Here is a 14,437-nt window from a genome sequence, read left to right on the forward strand (position 1 = left end):
AGGGCATCTTGTGTGTAGCGCCCTCTTCAGGTCAACCTGCAGATTGTCAATGAGATTCAGGTCTGGACTCTGGCTGGGCCATCCCAAAACTTTGATTTTCTACTGGAGAAGCCATTCTTTTCTTGATTTGGAGGTATGTTTAGGTTCTTCTCGTGCTGAAATATAAAATTCTTCTTCATCCTCAACTTTTTAGCTGAGGGAGGCTTGAAGGTTTTGTGCCAAAATGGACTGGTATTTGAAAATGTTCCTTATTCCCTCCACCTTGACTAAAGGTCAAGTAGGCCTGTAGGCCTCTTGGCAGCCTCCTGGACCAATTTTCTTCTGGTCTTTTCATCAATTTTTGAGAGCTGCCCAGTTCTTGGTAATGTTACTGTTGCGTCAAACTTAATCCACTTCTTGATGACCGTCTTCATTGTATTCCATGATACATGTAATGCCTTGGAAATGTTTCGGTCCCCTTCTCCTGGCTGATACCTTTCAACAATTAGATCCCTTTGATGTGCTGTAAGCTCTTTATGGCTTTTGCTAGAAAATGTCAGAAAAATCTTACTAGAACGGCTGAACTTTATATGGGGTAGATCAGAAGCACTGTACATATCACTGTAATAGCAGCTGTGTACGGACACTATTTTACATGAGTTTAAATGTGATTTTCTAATTCTGAACACAATCACATCCCAAAATATAGGAGAGTTTTCACGGTTATGCAACCATATTAATTTTAGTTCTATTATTTTTATTATTTTCCCACCCATGTGAAGACTTGTATTTTATTTGTGGTACATATAATGTATTGAATAACTTTTCTTTTTTATCATCGACAAAGCTCTATGTGTACTTGTTTTTTGTGGAATGACCTCTAGTCTTTATTTATCCCATTATATGGAACCTATAACATTTTGATCACTTTTTATTTAGTTTTTTTCCAGAGACAAGATTAACAAAATTAAAAATGTTGGCTTTTTTTTTTTTATGGTGTTCACATGCAGTATAAATCGTATGCTAAATTAATCCCCCGGGTCAGTATGATTATATCAATACTAAATTTATATTGTTTTTTTAATATCTTGCTACGTTTCCAGTTTTTTTAAAACATGCATTTTTTTCCATCGGTTCCCTTCATTGGTGAGGCAGAGGGCTTTCTGATCGCTTTCTATTCCATTTTTGGTGAGGAGAGCTAAACAAAATTAGCTTTTTTCCTCATGTGCAGGTTAAAAAAAAGTACATATCTCTGTGTGTCATTACAAACACGGTAATATCAGATTTGTGCTGATTATTTTTTACATAATAAAGGTGGAAAGGTAGAGTTTTAAATTTTTATTTTAACTTTCTTAATGTTTTAGTCTTTCTTTTTTTACTTTTTACTTTTGTCACACTACGGGCCTTCAATATCTCTGTCTTTGATGGTTCTTATAATACACTGCTATATGTCAGCAGTGTACTATTGTAAATTGGCTATGAAGCTCAGCCAAAGACTGAGCCCCATAGGCCACCGTACATGGTAGACGGAGAGGCCATCTTAAAGCCTCCAGGTGCCTTGGCAACCCATCTGAACCCTTGTCATCACATTGCGGGGGTATGAGGGGTGACAGAGGGAGCCCCATCCTTCTGTCAGCCTTTTACATGCTGAGGTCACATTGACTGCAGCATGTAAAGAGTTAATCAATGGGGATCGGAGGTTTCTCTGGTCCCTGCTGTTAAAGCAGGTGCTGAGCAGTCCCCAGATAGCCCATTCCCCATTCCTACTGGTATGGGAGAGCTCTGCCATTACTCTAATGCAGTGTTGTAAAAAGGTGCCACCTCAGAATAAAGCCCATTAGTGACCACTAGAGATGAGTGAAAGGAAATCGTTAAGGGCAATTTCGCAATTGAGCATCGCTATTTTCTAGTACCTGACTACTCGGGTGAAAAGATTCGTGGGGCGCCGGGGGTGAGTGGGGGGTTGCAGAGGGGAGTGGGGGGGGGGGGGAGAGCTCCAGCAGTTACTCACCACGGACATGCTAAAGACACTCATTGCCGTCCTCATCCATTCCCGACTCGACTACTGCAACTCGCTGCTCATTGGCCTTCCATGCACCAGACTCTCCCCTCTTCAATCCATACTAAATAGAGCAGCTAGACTTATCTTCCTATCCAGCCACTTGTTAGACACCTCTGCACTATGTCAGTTGCTGCACTGGCTGCCTATACACTACAGAACTCAATTCAAACTCATCACCCTCACCCACAATGCTTTCCACAGCACCGCGCCATCGCTTTCCTCCTGTCCATACATCAACCATCCCACGCGCTCCACTCTGCTAACACACTCAGACTAAATACCCCTATAATACAAACCTCACATGCTCGCCTCCAGGACTTCTCTAGAGCAGCACCGATCCTCTGAAGCGCTTTACCCCTAAACATATGGACAATCCTCGACGCACGAAACCTCAAACATGCCTTAAAGATTCACCTTTTCAAAGAAGCATATGGAACCTACTGATGTAGTCTCCCACCCCCACAATATGCCCCTGCTCCTCCCTATGACTTTCCACTTTTGCCTATCATGTACCCTTCCTGCCCCGCACCTCCTGTACTACCCCAACCCCTATAAACTGTATATCACAGGTTATCGTTGCATTGCTGTGCTCCCCCTTGCTCCGCCACCTGCATTATGCCAGTCGCTGCACTGGCTGCCCATACACTACAGAACTCAGTTCAAACTCACCACCCTCACCCACAAAGTAGTGTTATCACCCCACCCCCTCTGTTTCTAAATAATTGAATACCACATGTAACTTTTGTAATTTCTCTAATTTTCGTATTGTTTGTGTTCCCCATGTGCCTCGAAAGCGCTGCAGAATAAGTTGGCACTATACAAATAAAGATTATTATTATATGCTTTGAACTCTGTACTACTCTCTCACTGCCACATTTCAGGTCCAATGTAGCACCTTTGTGTACCTGTCTGTGGGATGACATCATCTACAGGAAAGACATGAAACATGAGTGAGTCAACCAATTGCAGCCAATGTCATGATATCACTATGCAGTGGCTCATGATTGGCCAGTTGAGTCACATGATGGTCTGCATGCTGTGTTGTAAACAAGTGAGGGAATGGTGAGAAATTCAAAAATGAAATAAATTAAGAAGTTTATTTAATTTAGCAATTGGGAAAGCGTTAAGAAGTTTTGAATTATCCCTGGGAAACGGCTTTAAAAAATAATTTTCAGTAGAGGTTTAACCTCAGTACTGTATATTTATACAACTGTCATAACCATTTAGATTGTAAATTCTAATAGGCAGGATCATCTGTCATTGTTTGTTGATGCTCATTTGTTTTCATTATTTGTCTTCTCCTTCTTCCACTGGTAAAACCCTGCAGAACATATTGGTATATATAAAAAGTATTATTTCTATTATCCTACAATAACTTCAGACTCTGGAATAAAGAGTCCTAACGGAATGCTATCATTTAGAAAAAATGTTTACTACCACTAATCACGTTTATTATATCTAAAAGAAAATGAAAAAGAATCTTTCTAAGGCTGGGTTCCCACGGGGCGGAATTGCCGCAGAATTTCCGTGCAGAAATTCCACTGCCAATTTTCATCCTGGGATAAAGCAGCAAAGTGGCCGAGATTTGCAAAAATCTCGTCCACACGCTGCGGAGAAGCCGTCGCGGCCAAAACGCGCTGAAACTGACATGCCGTACGTAATTCAAAGCCGTGGCATGCAAATTTTATCGCCATCTCCGCTGTGGACATCTGTCCTCTTTATGGTGAGAGATGGCCGTAGCAGAATGCAGGCGGCAAAGTCGCTTCAAAACCCACACCGAACGGTTTTGAAGCAGCATTCCTGCCTCGAAAATCTCGCAGCGGTCCTGCTGTGGTCATTTGTGAGATTTCTGCAGGATTTACCTCCCGTGTGATCACAACCTAAAAGTACAGTAAATATAGTACATGCAACCTTCCACAGCTCACACAAAGGGTTTGTTTTTTCTTAATAGACTGGCTATTTTATCTAGGAACTGAAATATCTATGCATAATTGCTCTCAAACTGTATCTGCCAGGCTTTGTTAACACATAATTGCTTATACTTGTAAGGAACTGCCAACAGATTAGCCATGTGGGCACTAATGCTCTTTCCTGTATCCTGGATATGTCTGTTCGCAATTGTGGCAAGCCTCTTGATATTGTTCTAAACTAAATCCCAACAATTTTGATTCAACTTTCAGTTTAAAACACAATGCACACTAAAAAGAAATGATCAGAAAAAGTTTGTGAAGTGTATAGCTTGTCATCTCAGTATACATGTAATTGTACTTATGTGCTTTGTTTTTGTTTATGCTTTAATTGGCTTAATAAATATGTTTTACGTCAGGAGTATTACCCAATATATGCTGTGGTATACCTATACCATAGCATATGCCATCCACTGACTGCCATGCAGTATTTCTGTTTGTTGGTGGGCCCATTATAGAGGAAAACACAATCAATTGCGTTTACCTATACATTTAAGAAAAAAAGGTATATAAAAATCAAATAATAATAATCTTTATTTGTATAGCGCCAACCTATTCCGCAGCGCTTTATTAATAAAATTTATAAAGCAAATTTAAAAAGTAAAATAAAAGTAAGTAAAATAAAAAGTTTTGAATCTAAACACATGTCACCAAAAATTCTTCACAAATATGTTCAACATAAAAACTTGTTTTAAACAAAAAGTCACTTTCTGATGACACATTCTCTTTAATACACCCATTGGGACATGAAGAAATAATCTCTTGAATACAGTAAGATAGCAATGTATCAAAATACACTCTATTATGTATATATGCATAGGTAGTTTAAAGACAGCTGACAGGCTGAATCACCTTGCTGCTACCTGTAGGTTTTCAGTATTTGGCAACTTTCTTAACTGCCCTCTTTCAACATTAGTTGCAAGGTTAGTAGGAGACAGATGGACTGTGTGCATGAATCAATGAACTACAGAGCCAGTAGAAATAATCCTTTAAAAATGAATGCCTACTTGGCACTCATGATGACATTTTATGGAAATGAGCAGGAGTAGGAGAGACGGAATAAAACATGAAAAAGGCCAGTTTTATATATTAAATAACAGCAGTTTTATGTTACTTATCTTTGTCACAATAATTTGAACTAAGTATTGCATGCTTGTACAAAAATTTAAAAAAACAACTAAAATTAATAATGTGCATATAAGCAAAATTGTTTTGTACTGTTTTATATATCCATAAACAAATAAACAATTCAATAATTTTTTAAGAAAGTCCGACTCCAAAATCAAGAAATCCTGTCAACAAAATGCATTATAAATCCAATATAACAAGTGAAAACAAATGCTTCTTTCATCTGTCTCAATAAAACAATGTTCAAGGATACAACAATATGTAAAAAGCCAATAGTGGATGGCACTGCTCAGACTATACCATGTGGCATTTCTAATAAGATTGTTGCAATGGTTTTGGGATCTGTTCCTTTCTAGTAATCTGGTTCAGGTCTTGTATTTGGTTCTCCTCATCTTCTGGATCTGGTGGAAGTGGTTTTAGGTGAGACTTGCTTGGTTTCACCTGTGAGTAATTTGGGAGGACTATTTAACATGGCCGTGCGTTTAACTCATTGCTGTTTATTTCAGTCCCCCTTTGACTATGGTGGAAGTCAGTTTGGTGCTGGATCTCCTGATTCTTCACAAAGCTAAGTACTAAGGTTACTATTGTTGATATCTTGTTATCTATGGTTTTCTCCTCTCTCACATAGGGTCTGCTAGTGGCCGAGGTACATGCTCAGGTATGTCCTTGTTAGGGCGGGTTATCTGTATTAGGCAGGTCCCTTTCCTGGGTAAAGGGTTTGTTTACAGGGATAGTGTTTCAATTGTGTCTGTTTTCTTTATTGTGTACTACTTTTTTGTGTGCACTTGCAGTGTGTTTGTTCACAGCCTGAGTCTTTCAGGTTTTTGAATCCAGCGCGTCCAAATTATTTTATTTTATAACTGAGCTGTCAAGAAAAGGGAGTCACTCCCCTTTAAGACCCAGAGCAGCCCCAAAAGCCAAGATTCAGTATAACTTGTGAATAACTTTCTTCATTTAAACCTTTGCTCATTCTGAGCTAAACAGTCGAGTGGGTGGTCCTATCAGTTATTAAAGGCCTTCCCTGTATAGTCATGCACAGTGATCTGTCATGCACAGATAGGACTACGCACTGGACTGTTCAGCTCAGAATGAGCAAAGCTTTAAATGAATTAAACACGAAATATACAGAATTTTTTTCTTTATAAGTATATATTTATCTACTCATCTCCTCCTGCTCTATAACATTATGCCTGCAGTTGGAATAGCATGTTCAAGCTGCCAGATTCTCTTTAGCTTTTTTTTTCTTTGAGGAGGGCAGGTTATGAAATGAACTGCTATATATTCAATAAGAATGTGCTACTTTTGTATTGTATTCATACAGCCATCCTAAAAATATTTAACGCGTACTTGAGTTTTCAGAAAACCTTTTCATAATTGATAATCACCCCGTGTAAACGCATGCAGCCACTGAAGGACTGAATGAGAATTGTTCAGTTCCTGCATGCAGAAAACCAAACAACGAGCTGTTTAGTGTAAACAGCGGTCGCTTCTGAACGACTGTCTGCTTTCTGTGAATGTCGGCAGCGCTGTGAGCGATGCCAGTGGTGCTCGTTCCTCTGTAACACCACAGCAGCGAGCGACACTGGGACGAGGGCCATTGTTTGCCCAATAACTCGTCCCGTGTAAATGGACTTTTAACAGTATACCTGTGTATAAGCAGCAAAGGATTTCACCAGTATCTCTAGTTGCAGCTATACCTGGGTGATTGTTTTTTCTTTTCCCCGCAACTCTGCTATTTGCATTCAGCTCATGAGTAGAGATGAGTGAGCATACTCGCTAAGGGCAATTACTCGATCGAGCATTGCCCTTAGCGAGTACCTGCCCGCTCGGAAGAAAAGGTTCGGCTGCCGGCGGCGGGCGGGGAGCGGCATTGGAGAGCGGGGAGATCTCTCTCTCACTCTCTCCCCCCTGCTCACTGCCGCAACTCACCTCTCACCCGCGCCGGCAGCTGAACCTTTTCTTCCGAGCGGGCAGGTACTCGCTAAGGACAATGCTCAATCGAGTAATTGTCCTTAGCGAGAATGCTCGCTCATCTCTACTCAAGAACCATTTACATGGGACGATTATTGCTCAAAATTTGTTTCAACTAATCAATTTGAGTGATAAATGTGCAGTGTAAATGTATAGAAATCGCTCACTATTTGTTCACAGGTTTTTACGCTGACATTTCAGACAGCTTAAAAACCATTTTGGATCACAGGCTTGTTCTGTACAAACGCTCCCTGCTCAGCACATCATGTAGAATGTAAAAAGGGGTGAGCGAGAAGCCAACGAGAACCCAGCGATCCAGTGGTGAAGTCTAACAGTGTAAACACTCTGCACGAGAACTGACGACCTTAGTGGTGACATCAGCATTCGTGCAGTCGTTTACTTTACTGTTAGCCCATGTAAAGGGGCCATCAATGTACACTGATGACTAATCCTTTGCTCCATCCTAGCATCCCGACCTGTCAATCAAGAGCTGGCAGACAGTTGACAGCAAGTTAGGGGAAAGGTAGATAGCAATTCATATGCATTTTTCAGCACAAAAAAAGTTATTTTAGGTAATGAAATTACATAGCAGTTTTGCTAATTATCACACTGGCTATTGTATAAGCAGAAGTTGTTTGAAAGGTTAATGCCCATTTAAAGAATGGACATTTATGATACTTGAAGGGCTAATAACATTCCTGGATATAGGCAGCATACCTGAGATAGCTCTATACTGTATTTAAACAATTACTGAAGACAACTCTCCAAAACCTAAATGCTCTTCTTTTTTTTAAATTCGTTTTATTTATTGATAGGCAATTTGTGAAATACAGAATAAAAAGAGATTTGTTCGATACATAGTGATATGAATATAGTCAAAGTCCTGGTTTGACTTGGCACGGATTTTGCCACTGTATTTCTCAAGGTATTTGACTATACGTTTGTAACAATAAACTTTTAAACTTATAAAAACAACAACAAACTCGGGTCCTGTTCTTCTTTGTTCCGGATCCTGAAGATGGAAAGTTACAAGTTTTCAGGCGCTTGTCAGTGGGGTGGGGGGGGGGGGGGGGGTAGGGATCGGGGAGGGAGGGGTTAGCATAGGGTAGGTTTAGATTTCAATCAGTGATCAAAGTAGAGTGAGAGTCTAGCCAGGCTCCCCATACTTTTCGGAATTTAGTCGGGCAGCCTCTATTTTGGTATATGATTTTTTCATATGAGGTTACAGTATTTACAGTTTGGATCCAGTGTGGGATTGAGGGGGGCTCTGTTGCCATCCATTTTATGGCTATCTCTTTACGGGCCAGGAATAGTGTTCTCTCAAGAAAAACGCGAGTGTAGTATGGTCACACCTCCTCCTCCAGCAAGCCAAACAGCGCCACCTTAGGGTCCAGGTCGATGGATAATGGGGGCCGTAAAAGTGAGTTCACGAGGTCTGTCACTTTTGACCAGAACTCGTTAATGAAGTGGCACTCCCAAATCAGATGCCAAAAGTCCACTTTCGGTTGGTGGCATCTTTGGCATGAATCTGAGGTGGTATTACGCATTTTATGCAGACGGTTGGGAGTAAGGTAGGCTTGATGTATGATGTATAGTTGGATTAGCTTGTTTACGGCCGGTGACACTGATAGATGGGATTCAGAGATGTCCTGCCACTCTTCAGGTGTAAGGGATGTGATGGCGAGTCTCCATTTGTCATATGCTGGGAGTGGGCCAAGGTCTATTTTTGCTGAGAGGAGATGTGTATATAGGGCTGATATTAGGCCTTTGGGTCCTTGGGATTTGAGGATGCCTATTGTGGGGAACTTGGATATGTGGGTCGAGGTGGGAGGGAATTGAGAGTTCAGAGCATGTCTTAGTTGGAAGAATCTGAATAGTTGGAGGTGCGGGGCCTGCAGCTTATCGCGCAGTTGCGTGAATGTGGGGAGTGTTCCATCTATATATATGTCTTTTAGTGCGTGTACCCCTTGGGTTGTCCAGTACTTTGGGTCTGGAACGGACTGTAGTGCGGTAAGGCCGGGGTTATTCCAGAGGGGAAGTTCTGGTATCACACCCTGGTAACTCTACAGTGTCTTTGCTTCTTTCCATACGCTGAGAGCCAATTTATGAAGCGGGGTTAATTCAGTGGGTTTAGTGCATTCCGGGAATTCTAAAAAATTCAGAAGATTATGTCCTGTTACTTGTTTAGCTAGTTGTTTGTCTGCTATGGGTAGTTCTTTGTCTAGGACCCAGGTTCTGATGTTTCGCAGTTGCCCTGCCAGGTAATAGAGCCGGAGGTCCGCAGGAGCCATTCCGGCTTGTTCTTTGGGTCTTTGTAAGGTTGATAGGCTCAGTTTGGAACGGGAGGAGTTCCAGATGAATGTTATAATTAGGGAGTTTAGGGACTTGAAAAAGCGTTTGGGGACACTCACTGGCATGTGCTGTAATATGTATAGACATTTGGATTGGATGACCATTTTAATGAGATTTATGCTCCCAGCCACAGAAAGTGGTAGCTTAGCCCATCGTTTCAGTCTATGTTTTATGTTATCTAAGAGTGGGTTTATGTTATCTGCTATTGCATTGTTGTGGTCATATGACATGAGCATCCCCAGGTATTTGAATGTTGAGACTGGTTTTAATCCATATCTTGCAACGCAGGGATCATTTTTTGGGCCAGTCTCTGTGTAGACAATTGTTGATTTGGACCAGTTGACGTATAGTCCGGAGAAGTGGGAGAATTTATCTATGTGTGTCATAGCTTGGGCAAAGGAGTTTGATGGGTTCGATAAGAATAGGATTGTGTCATCTGCGTACAGTCCCAGTTTGCTTTCAAGGTCTACCCATTTGATGCCGGTCACGCTGGGGGCGCTTCTTATTCGAATCGCCAGTGCTTCAATGGCTATGGCGAATAAGGCCGGGGATAGAGGGCATCCCTGTCGGGTGCCTCTTGCCAATTGGAATTCCGTCGATGGGATGCCATTGACGATTACATTTGCGCTTGGGGACTTGTATACAGTTTTGACCCATTGTTGAAAGTTAGGTCCGAATCCAAAGCAGATCAGACAGGCTTCTAGGAAAGCCCACTCCACAGAATCAAAAGCTTTTGCCATGTCAAGTGAGACCAGAGCCCAGGGCATGTTATATTGCTTACCTAGTTGGATAGCTGTTTGGACTCTACGGATATTTATGGTCGTGGATTTTCATGGCATGAAGCCCGTCTGGTCGGGGTGTATGATGGAAAGGATCACCTGGTTTAGTCTGGTGGCTAGGATTGTGGTTAGGATCTTGTAATCTGTATTTACCAGTGATATAGGCCAGTAAGAGCTACAGTCTGTAGGGTCCTTCCCAGGTTTCAGGATCACTACTATGGAGGCTTTATAGAATGAAGGTGGGAGTATTTTGTCTAACTGTGCTTGGTTTAGTACCTCAAGGAGTTGTGGGCCTAGTTGTTCATTGTATTTGCGGTATGTCTCTATTGGGAGACCATCGGGTCCTGGTGATTTATTGAGAGCCATGTCTTGGATTATTAGTTGAATCTCTTCCAAAGTAATAGGGGCTTCTAGGAGGTTAACCTGCTCTTCAGAGAGGGTTGGGAAATTAAAGTCTTTTAGGTAGTCTAAGATGTCTGCCACCGTGTTATGAGAGGAAGAGGTATACAAGTTGGCGTAGAATTCTTTAAAGCAATTTGTGATAGACGGGGCATTAGTGAACTCCATTCCCCGTTGATTTTTGATCTTGAAGATCGTGTTTGTTTGGTTTTCACGCTTGATAAGATTGGCGAGTAAGTGACTAGATTGGTTTCCTAGCTCAAAGTAGTCTTGTTTGGAGAAAAATAGTTGGCGTTTGGCTTTGGCATGTATTTGGTGTCTATGGAGGCGGGATAAACTGAGCCAGGCTATTTTATTTGCTTCTGTGGGGGAAGATATATATATATTTTTTCGGCTTCTAGGGTCTGATTTTCTATCTCTTTATCGGCCTGAGATGTTGATTTTTTTAATATATGAGATGGCCGACTTAAAGGGGTTGTCCCGCGAAAGCAAGTGGGTCTATACACTTCTGTATGGCCATATTAATGCACTTTGTAATGTACATTGCGCATTAATTATGAGCCATACAGAAGTTATAAGAAATTTTTCACTTACCTGTTCCGTTGCTAGCGTCCTCGTTTCCATGGAGCCCGTCTAATTTTCAGCGTCTAATCGCCAAATTAGACGCGCTTGCGCAGTCCGGGTCTTCTTCTTTTCTCAATGGGGCTCCGTGTAGCTCCGCCCCGTCACGTGCCGATTCCAGCCAATCAGGAGGCTGGAATCGGCAATGGACCGCACAGAAGCCCTGCGGTCCACCGAGGGAGAAGATCCCGGCGGCCATCTTCAGCAGGTAAGTAAGAAGTCACCGGAGCGTGGGGATTCAGGTAAGCGCTGTCCGGTGTTCTTGTTTAACCCCTGCATCGGGGTTGTCTCGCGCCGAACGGGGGGGCTGTTGAAAAAAAACAAAACGTTTCGGCGCGGGACAACCCCTTTAAGGAATCCTCTGATATAGGCCTTAAGAGTGTCCCACTTCAAGGCGGGATGGGTATTGTCACTGTGGGCATCTAGGAATAGAAAGATGTGGAAGGGTGTCTGGTCATCCGAACCAATGAGCTTAAGCCAGAATGGGTGCAGTTTCCAAGTGGGCCTTATACTGAGTTGAGGGAATTTTAGGGTTAGCAGTATAGGGCTGTGGTCAGAGATGCCTCTCGGACAGTGTGTTATGTTTGAGAGATATACTGCCAGTTCCATGGAACTGAATATGTAATCGATTCTTGTCAACGCGTTGTAACCCGGTGAGTGGCAGGTATATTCTCGTGTCTCGGGGTGATGGAGTCGCCAGAGGTCAACCCATCCGACGCTTTCGACTAGTTGTCTCAGAGGGGAATTTAAAGTGGGAGTGGGGTTAGAGGGTGTATGGAATTTGTCTTTAGTGGGGTCTATTACCATGTTAAAGTCACCTAGGCAAATCACTCCTGCCAACGGGTAATGATGTGCAAACGCTATGGCGGTCTGCAGAAGGTGAATATTGTTGTGAGGTGGGTTGTAGATGGATAGGATGACATATGGTTTGGAGTCTATTTCTCCGTATACAAATATGAATCTTCCCTTGGGGTCCCTGCGGGTGGCAATTGGGTTCCAGCGTAGCGACTTGTGAATTAGCACCGAGACGCCCCTGGAGGAGGAGGTGTGTAAGGAGTGGGCGGTCCACTGGATCCATGGTTTTGAGAGGGTGTCTGCCTTATCCCTGACTAGATGGGTCTCCTGTAAGCTGATGATGTGTGGGTTTATTTGTTTAATGTATGAGAATACTGTCCTTCGCTTATGTGCTGTGCCGAGCCCCCGAACATTCCAGCTAAGACATTTTAGGAATGTCATTGCTTATGTGGGTGTAAGGTTTAACTATCATGTCTGTGCCCTTTGGGTGGGGGAGAAGGTAGGGCGTTGGTGGGTGTGAGGGGAGAGGTTGTGTTAGCGCCTGCTTGTAAAAAACATTAATGCAGAACAGAATACAACAATTTGAACCATTAATCCTTGACATCTCGCTAAAACTGTGACGCAGGTGTCAAAGAACCATAGAATAAAAGAGTTAGGAAAGAAGGAGGATAAAGAGACAAAGGAAAAGAGAAGGAAAAAAAATAGAAAACCAAAAGAAAAAGAAACGATTTAGCTACAATCTGATTAGAAGTAGCAGATATTATACTGTTGGAGGGAGTCTCTTGGTGGCCTTTAGAGGTTTGAGGCTGACCGCCGGGTCTCAGAAGTAACGTAAGGGTGCCTTGGCTGTTTTGCACACCGCCTATGCATCGAGAGGGCGCTGAGAACTTGGGTTACAGCAACGTTTAAAGTCCTGTTGCTAAGTATGATGGGGTCGTTCATCCTCGTGGTGTTTCGGGATGCATATCTAGCCACTCCAGGGCTTCCGCGGGAGATTGAAGGAAGACCGTTTTCCCCTGGGCTATTATTCGTAGGCGAGCTGGGTATGCCATTGAGTAGGGGATCTGTCTTTCTTTGAATTTCCGCTTCGCTTCTGTGAAGGTGGCTCTCTGTTTTTGTAGTTCGGCAGAGAAGTCGGGAAATATGGAAATCGCTGTATTATTGTACTTTAATGGGCCCTTTAGTCTGACTTGGCGCAATGCCGCATCTCGGTCTCTGCAGTTTAGGATCCTTACTAGAAAGGGGCGCGGGGGGGGGCTCCTGGTTGTGGTGGTTTTGTAGGGACTCGATGGGCTCTTTCTACTGTAAAATGGGTAGAGAAGGTGTCGTCTCCCAGTAACGTTTTCAGCCAAGTCTCAGCGAATGTTTCCAGGTGAGAGCCCTCTGATTTTTCGGGTAGACCTATTATGCGTAGGTTGTTACGGCGCGAGCGATTTTCTAAGTCATCTGTTTTGGACTGACAGAATTCTATTGCTCTTGTTGCCTTTTTGACCGCCGTGGTTAGTGGGCGCAGTGAATCTTCTGCGTTGGAGACGCGGTCCTCCATCTCCCGCATTCTGTCACGCATGTTATGCAAGTCTTGTCTTAACAGGGAGACGTCGGATTTGATCTCCTCTATTTTGTTAGTGAGGGAGGATTTGCAAGTGTTGATCGCATCTAGAAGTTGACGCATGGTGGGTTCTGGGTTTTGCCCTGTTTCATTTTCAGGCAGTTTCGTCTGTGTGGGTCGCGTTGCACGCGGGGTGTGATCAGGGGATTCAGTGCGGGAGAATTCCTTTAACTTTTCGGCGGCAGTGCCGCCTTTAGCGCGTGTACTCATGATAGAATTCGTTAGATTGGTGCGGCGGGTTATGAAGGTTGTCGTTGTAGTATAGATGGTGTCGGTGTATTCTTGTAGAGATCAGTGGTCCGTATCTTTGTATTATTATGGGCTGTTTGAAGGAGAGTGTTCGGTCGTCTGGACCATGATAGCGCCCGATTGTCTCTGGCCTAGGTCAGGCCGCTGTATAAGGGGCAGGGGGCTGCGCCAGTCAAATGCGGCGGTTCGTCGGCTGCAGGGCACAGCAGGCCGTCCCCGCTGATGCGGTTTAGGGTCTGAGGTAGGTGGTGTCTGCCGCGGGGCCCCTTGTTTTGTTGGTCTAATCCAGCCCAGTCCACTCGCAGGAGAATATTAGGGTAGTCAGCCCCTCAGTTATCTTAGGCGATAGGGTGGTTTTGTCGTTGGCTGCCTAGCCAAAGCCTGTGACTGTGGGGGGTCTATATGGTCAGTCCTGGGTGTTGTCCCCCAGCCCCTTGTGGATAACGTACGGTTTGTCGCCGGCTCCGCAGGGCCGGACCCTGGGAGGAAGCCCCTTCAGGTGTAGAGTCCCGGGCACTGTGGTCCG

At 43.4% G+C, this 14,437-nt stretch overlaps 1 protein-coding gene across 3 annotated transcripts in view; it reads right to left on the reverse strand.

Annotated features, from left to right (window-relative positions):
* The window catches only part of BCAS3 (BCAS3 microtubule associated cell migration factor), a 1,118,574-nt gene that overhangs the window by 755,601 nt on the left and 348,536 nt on the right, over positions 1 to 14,437 (reverse strand). The gene's annotated exons all lie outside the window — the stretch shown is intronic.

This window comes from Eleutherodactylus coqui, chromosome 1, assembly GCF_035609145.1.
Source record: "Eleutherodactylus coqui strain aEleCoq1 chromosome 1, aEleCoq1.hap1, whole genome shotgun sequence".
Classification (NCBI taxonomy): Eukaryota; Metazoa; Chordata; class Amphibia; order Anura; family Eleutherodactylidae; genus Eleutherodactylus; species Eleutherodactylus coqui.